This window comes from Gekko japonicus, unplaced genomic scaffold, assembly GCF_001447785.1.
Source record: "Gekko japonicus isolate JY-2015 unplaced genomic scaffold, Gekko_japonicus_V1.1 scaffold228, whole genome shotgun sequence".
Classification (NCBI taxonomy): domain Eukaryota; kingdom Metazoa; phylum Chordata; class Lepidosauria; order Squamata; family Gekkonidae; genus Gekko; species Gekko japonicus.
This window is the reverse complement of record NW_015163609.1, coordinates 866,109-873,523: the sequence shown is the minus strand read 5'-3', so window position 1 is coordinate 873,523 and position 7,415 is coordinate 866,109.

Here is a 7,415-nt window from a genome sequence, read left to right as displayed (position 1 = left end):
CTACCCTGAGAAGCAAATGGCTTTAATCTTTCTGGATGCAGAAAAAGCCTTTAATAACGTTTCTTGGGCATTCCTAAAATTAAAATTGGAAATATGGGATTGTGGAAAAACTTTTTAAACATGATATCAGCAATATATAAAAACCAACAGGCAAACATCTTAGTGAATGGTGAAATAACAGGAAAGATAGAGATCCAGAAAGGTACCAGACAAGGATGTCCTCTTTCACTGTTACTATTCATCTTTGTGTTAGAAACATTAAATGATAACATTAGACAAAATGAAAAGATAAGAGGTCTGAAAATTAAAGACGAGGAGTATAAACTACAAGCATTTGCTGACGATTTAGTCTTCACTTTAGAAAGACCGACATCAACAGCTACATGTTTAGTAAAAGAAATACAAGATTATGGAATAGTAACAGGATTTAAAAATAAACTAAAAAAACCTAAAATACTAACAAAAAACTGTCCACAAGATGTAATAAAGGAACTTCAAGACTCTATGAAAATGCAAATTGCGAGCAAAGTCAAATATTTAGGAATAACGCTAACAAATAGAAACAGTATGTTGATAGAAAATAATTATAACAAACTATGAGATGAAATAAGAAAAGACCTTCTTAATTGGAAAGACCTCCAGTTATCACTAATGGGAAGGACAGCAGCAATTAAAATGAATATTCTTTCCCATTTTCTATTCTTGGCACAAAATCTACCAATATTGAAAAGAAACCAATATTTTACAGAATTAGAAAAAATCACAAGGAAATTTATCTGGTACCCAAAAAGAGCACGAATTAAATTAAAGATATTACAAGATAAAAAAGAAAGAGGAGGTTTGGGTTTTCCAAACTGGCATCTTTATTATCAAGCAGCTACTATGGGTTGGATCAAAGATTGGATACAACTAGAAAATTGGAGAATTCTACGCCTAGAAGGTGATGACCTCTACATGGGTTGGCATGCGTACCTATGGTATGAAAAAGATAAAATTCACTCTAACTTTCACAACCATATTATTAGAACAGCACTAATCAGAATATGGAAGGAAATAAAAGATAACCACTATACAAAAACCACAAGATGGGTGTCGCATCTAGAATCATTTATAAATCCTAAATTAAAGTCAAAGGAAAAAGCTATCCCATATGATATACTGCTTGATGAAAATAATAAACTAAGACCAATGGAAAACTTAAAAGATAAAAATATCCACCTTACATGGTGGGAACAAATACATCTTCAAGATAGATACAGTAAAGACAGAATGGTGGAATTTTTAAAATCCAAATTGGATCTTGAAAAAATTTGGCTTTCCTCCAATGACAAATTAATACAAAAAAATTATAATTTTTTACTAGATGAATATTTATATGATGAAACTATAAAGAATGTTATGATTGTGTGGATGAAAGATCTGGGTAAGATCATACAAACCAATGATTGGCAAAAAGTATGGAAATCGATTAGGGTTGCCAGCCTCCAGGTGGGGCCTGGGGATCTCCCGCTTTTACCACTGATCCCCAGACGACAGAGATCAGGTCCCCTGGAGAAAATGGCTGCTTTGAAGGGTGGACTCCATTGCATTGTACTATGCTGAGGCCCCTCCCCTCCCCAAACCACGCCCTCTCCTGGCTCCACCCCCAAAGTCTCCAGGTATTTTCCAACCCAGACTTGGCAACCCTAAAGTCAATGAAGTTAATGAGAGCAGTAACGTTTAAAGAAAATATATTTAAAATGTTCCATAGGTGGTATTGGACCCCAGAAAAGATAGCAAAAGCATACAAAACACCAAATAAAAACTGTTGGAGATGTAAAGCAAATGTGGAGACCTTCCTCCACATGTGGTGGAAATGTGGAAAAATTTATAGATTTTGACAAAATGTAAGTAACATAATAAGGGAGATGCTTCATATCAAGCTAAGATTATGTCCAGAGATTTACTTGTTAAAAATAACTCCCAAGGAATATAAAGAAAATGATGTATATGTATTTACAGCAGCTAGAATTCTAATAGCGAAATATTGGAAACAAGAAAAGTTACCAACAAGAAAGGAATTAGCTATGAACTCTTAGAGGTGGCAGAAATGGACAAACTGAATGTAATACTACAAGGAAAAGATGATAAAATATTTCAGGAAAGATGGGAGAGGGTATATAAACGGATAAAGGAAAAGAATAAGCAATAGACTCATTTATGTTGTATGTATATAAAGATCATTTATGTTGTATGTATATAAAGATGTTGTATGTATATAAAGATTCATACAGTATATGTATGAATATACTTTGTAAAACTTAAATAAAACTTAAAAAATAATAATAATATTTAATTAGGTATGTATGTATTTATTTATTTATAAATAAATAATAATAAAAATAAATAAACAATCCACTTTCAATGCACTTTCCAACCGGATTTTGCCAGTTCACACAGTAAAAATCCAGTTGGAAAGTGCACCAAGCATGGATTGAAAGTGGATTATTTAGCATGTGTAACCACAGCCAAGGTGCTACTGGACTCAAACTTTGTTCTTTGTGTCAGAAGGAAAGACACAGCTGGAGTTCCTCTCACTTTTTCTGCCATCCCCAATGCCTGGTACAAAAATGAATGAAAGACTGTACATACCTGATGATTCAAAGGAGATGAGGAGTTGATGGTGACCACTAACAGTGGCTGGCAAGAAGCCAAGTCAAACTTTGTTTATTTACTTCATTTATATGTCATCTTTCTCCAAAGTGGCTTGCATTGTATCCTATACAGTTTATCCTCACAACAACCTCTGAGGTAGGTTATGCTGTGAGTCTGTGACTGGCCCAAGGTTACCCAGCAAGCTTCCATTGCAGAATGAGGATTTGAACCTGGTCTCCCAGATCCTAGTGCAACACTCTAACCATGACACCACACTGGTCTGGTATGCCCATACTATGTCTGGAAACCCACATCCTAACTCCTAATCTGCACTGGCTGATCATGGTGCATTAGTGAGAACTCAAAGACTACCACACCCAGGGGTTGTTTCGTAGAAAAAGAGCTAGGGGAACTCATTAGCATAACTCATTAGCATATGCCACACACCATGACATCACCGGAAGTGTATCATAAGGACACACACCCTGACATCACCGGAAGTGTGTCATAAGGACACACACCCCGCCCCCAACGGTCCCGGCTGCCGCCCTTGCAGCTCCACTGTCGAGCCCCATGAGGGGCCCGGCGGTGGACCTACAAGGCTGGCGGGAGTGCAAGGAAGCCCCGGGCCTTGCAGCTCCACTGCCGAGCCCCGTGAGGGGCCCGGCAGTGGACCTGCAAGGCCGGTGGGAGTGCAAGGAAGCCCCGCGAAGGCCCTCCCTGGCCCCAGGCAGGCAGGGGTGGGGAGAGGCAGGGAGGAAGCAACTTAACCTCCCTCTTCTCCTGCCTCCTCCTGGCTGAATGAGGGCCGGAAGCAGGGCGGCCGGAAGCAGGGGGTGGGGCTTCGTCATGTGCCCCGCCCCCTGTACCTCACCCGGGGGAACTGCAATCCCCCACGATCCCCTCGAAAAGACCTCTGACCACACCAACATAATCACACTCCTCTCCTGAGAATTCAAAATCACACCCAAGACTCCAGTTAAGCCCTGATCTTTGCAAACACAAAACATGGATTTTTCTCAAATTTACTCTGAAACTGCAAGGTTGACACATTTGTTTAAATTTGTTTTTAACATTAAAATGCTCCAAAAGTTAAACTTTTAATCACAGTACAGATACCATACTCTGCTTAATCTTTGTGCCATATGAAAATAGTAGTTTGGGTTCAATTTCTTTGTGTTTTTCTATTTTGTCCTAGATTCCTAGAAATCCTAGATTTGAGAAGAAGGAGGGGAAATCTTAGCTGCCATTCTTACCCCCCTTGCAGGATGAGCAATATGAAAATATTAAACAATAATAAGTTTCTAAGGGAGCAGCAATTTGTCTTCTCTTTTTAAATAGCTGCCTTACTCTTGGAATATGCCTGTGAATGACTGCTTAGGACAAGTGTAATGGTTGAACATATGTATAGTAGAATTTCTCTCTGCATTCAATGCATGGGGCTTGTCTTCTAAACATGCTGAAAGAAAAAAACACCTGGGCCCTCCTGATACTACAGGGCCTCCTCAGAACACAAAAGCTGGTATTGATATTCTCTGTCCCAATTATTATGCTTAGCAAGAACCCCTCAATTCCCCCCTCACCCTGCAAACAATCATTGCAAAAGAGAGCCTTACCAAAGGACACAGAGCAAAACCAGCCTCCCAGCCAGGACAAATGAGGCTTGAAAGACAACACAGCAAGCCCAAGAATATGTCATGTGGCACCAAGAAGTGGACAATGTCGAAGGGAAGATAAAACCTAGGGAAAATGAGTCCTGGAGGAGAAATAATTGTAAGGCTTTAAACATTCGGCATGGAGATGAAGAAACCAACAAAGCATCAAAGAGAGAAAGTAGCTAAAAGGCTTCACAAAGACTAAGCTGTGGAAAAAGACCAAGAGAGACACACAGAGAGAACAAACAAAGAAGACAGAACAAAGGCAGAAAACAAAGGAATGGGACAAGCTCCACCTACTAACCACCCCCAGGGCTGACTAGGTTTCAAATAAGAGAGAGGGCCAAGGATATGAGGTGCTGATGCAAGAATGGATTGGTTTATTCTGTTCCTCTTGCTGTTTGAAAGGGTTTGTTGTACCCAGAGGTATACAAAGATGCCAAAGGATTTTTTTATGTAGTACAAAGGGTGGCACACATGAGTCTCTGTGAGTGTGAGGTCGGTTAGGCTGCAAATAAATGACTGGTCCAAGGTCACCCAGCAAGCTTCCATGGCAGAGTGGAGATCTCTGTCTGTCTGATTTTTATCACACCCTTCCCTGCATGCAGGGCTCAGGGTGGCTCACAACAACTAAAAACACAGATAAAACCAGAGGTCATTTCGGGGGGGAACGCGGGGGAACACAGTTCCCCCGGGTGAGGTCCGGGGGGGCGGGGCACATGACGAAGCCCCGCCCCCTGCTTCCGGCCGCCCCGCTTCCTGCCCTCATTCAGCCAGGAGGGGGCAGGAGAAGAGGGAGGGTAAGTTGCTTCCTCCCTGCCTCTCCCCACCCCTGCCTGCCTGGGGCCAGGGGGGGGCCTTTGTGGGGCTTCCTTGCACTCCGGCCGGCCTTGCAGGCCAACCGCCGGGCCCCTCATGGGGCTCGGCAGTGGAGCTGCAAGGCCGGCGGTGGCGGCCGGGACCGTTGGGGGCGGGGTGTGTGTCCTTATGACACACTTCCGGTGATGTCAGGGGGTGTGACCTTATGACACACTTCCAGTGATGTCAGGGGGTGTGGCATATGCTAATGAGTTATGCTAATGAGTTCCCCTAGCTCTTTTTCTACGAAACGACCCCTGGATAAAACAATAAAACCAAAAGAAACACGTGGCAGCGGGATCACATAGATCCCCTGAGCCGCCGCGCAGATCCTCCCTGGCATGATCAGATGCCAGGGGGAAGCTGCTGAAGAGGGAGTGAGGCAGCCAAACTGTGCATGTGTGCGCATGCGCCGTTCGGCCGGGAGCCTGAATTGCTCCAGACAACGAGCGCGCCAGCAATCCCATGGCTGCGCTTGCTGCGCCACTGCAGGTAAGTCCTCCTCTGTAGGAGGTTCTTTTTTGCAGCAGGTTTTCCGGGTGTAGGGACGAATCGGGTACGGGTGCGCGCCACTTCCCAGATGTTGTGGTGAGATCGCGGCCGTTTGCTGCGCCCCCAATCCGTCCCTCTCCCAGGCCAAAATCTCCCGTGTGACCGGGGCCTTAGACGATCAGAAATACAACACTGCTGGTTTTCCTCCCTACTGTAGCTAATAGATATGGTTTAAATCAAGAAAATTCTGCAGGAGAAAAAACAAACCTCCCTGTCTTCCCCAGAACCATGATCCCAGTCCAAATGACACCTTCTCTGCAGCTGCATTCATGACTGAGTGTGTGTGTGTATAATTATGTGTACTGTTGAGTTGCTTTTGGAGAAACCTTTTAAGACAGAAAAAAATTACCCCAGACAGCTATCTTCACCACCAATTGAGAAGCCTAGAGAAACGGATTCACACATGCTGCTCATCACTTCTTCCCACTGCAATAATCAAATGATGAACATGCATGTGTGGGTGTATGCTCTACTGCACTGATTGAGCTTAGAGGTCCTCACCTCCCCCTTTTTGAATAGCCCTCTGTGGTTTCCTGCAGCAGGCAGCTTGTACATTCCAAAGAAGAGCTACTAGCCAAATGTGCATTCACACAGCTCTCTAGCAGTATTATAAACTCAGTGGGCCACTGTCATATCTTTTTTTATCTCCTGTACAGTGCCTAAGATGTGATTAACCCCAAGAAATGTTAAGTTTTAAAATTATACTTAGTAATAATGTTTGATTAATGCTTAGCTTGCAGACAAAATCCACATATTTTGTCCCTCATCAAACTAATTTCAATAATAGCTGTTAAGCTGAGGAAGCAACCGGTTTGAGCAACAGGATGCATCTTCTTGATAAGGCAATCAAGATCAGAAAAGAGCCATTTCAACTTGAAAGTTTACACCCACCATAGGAGCTGGTTGTCTTAGGAGACTGGCACTGATATGGAGCATCTACAGCATTCGCTGTTAACAGCCTCAAGTCTCCTTCAGGGTTTCCTCTAAGCTGAGTTTAGTGTGAGCTAGCTCACAGTTTTTTAGCCTCCAGCTCACACATTTTTGTCTTCGCTTAGGAAGGATGGCTCCAGAGCAAACTAATTTATGCAGCAGCCAAATCGCTCACTCACAACTTTAATGCCAGTAGCTCACGAAGTAGAATTTTTGCTCACAAGACTCCACAGCTTAGAGGGAGCATTGGTCTCCTTCCCCTCAAGTCTCCTTTGAGTACAATGTACAAATTGCTCAGTAGAATCCCCGGAGCTTCAGGTCCAGAAGGAAGGGTGTGAGAATGCCCAGTGCATTTGTCATGAAGGGGTTCTTCAATGGAGTGGCTGCTTTGGTATACACAGAGCATATGAAAGGCCCGTCTTCTAGGCTGAAATTGGCTGAAAAGCAGACTTGAGGAAGAAGGTCTGTCAACTTACTGCTTAATGAAGGAAGAACAAATTAACATTTAAAACTACAAGCTCAGGCATAGCAAGCTAGGTAGACATTGACCAAACTCAGTGTAGTCTACATGCACCATAATTGGGGGGGGGGGGGGGGGGAACACAAAAAAAAAACATAGATAGCAGTGAAATAGACCAATTGCGTTAACTTCTGCTGCTAGTGGTGTCTGTACCTAATACTGCACCCTGTCACAATTTATACTTTATTTTCAGGATGTTTAACATGATAATTGAAACTTCACTGAATAGATAACAACTTGACTACAATTTCTGTTCCAGTTAGCAA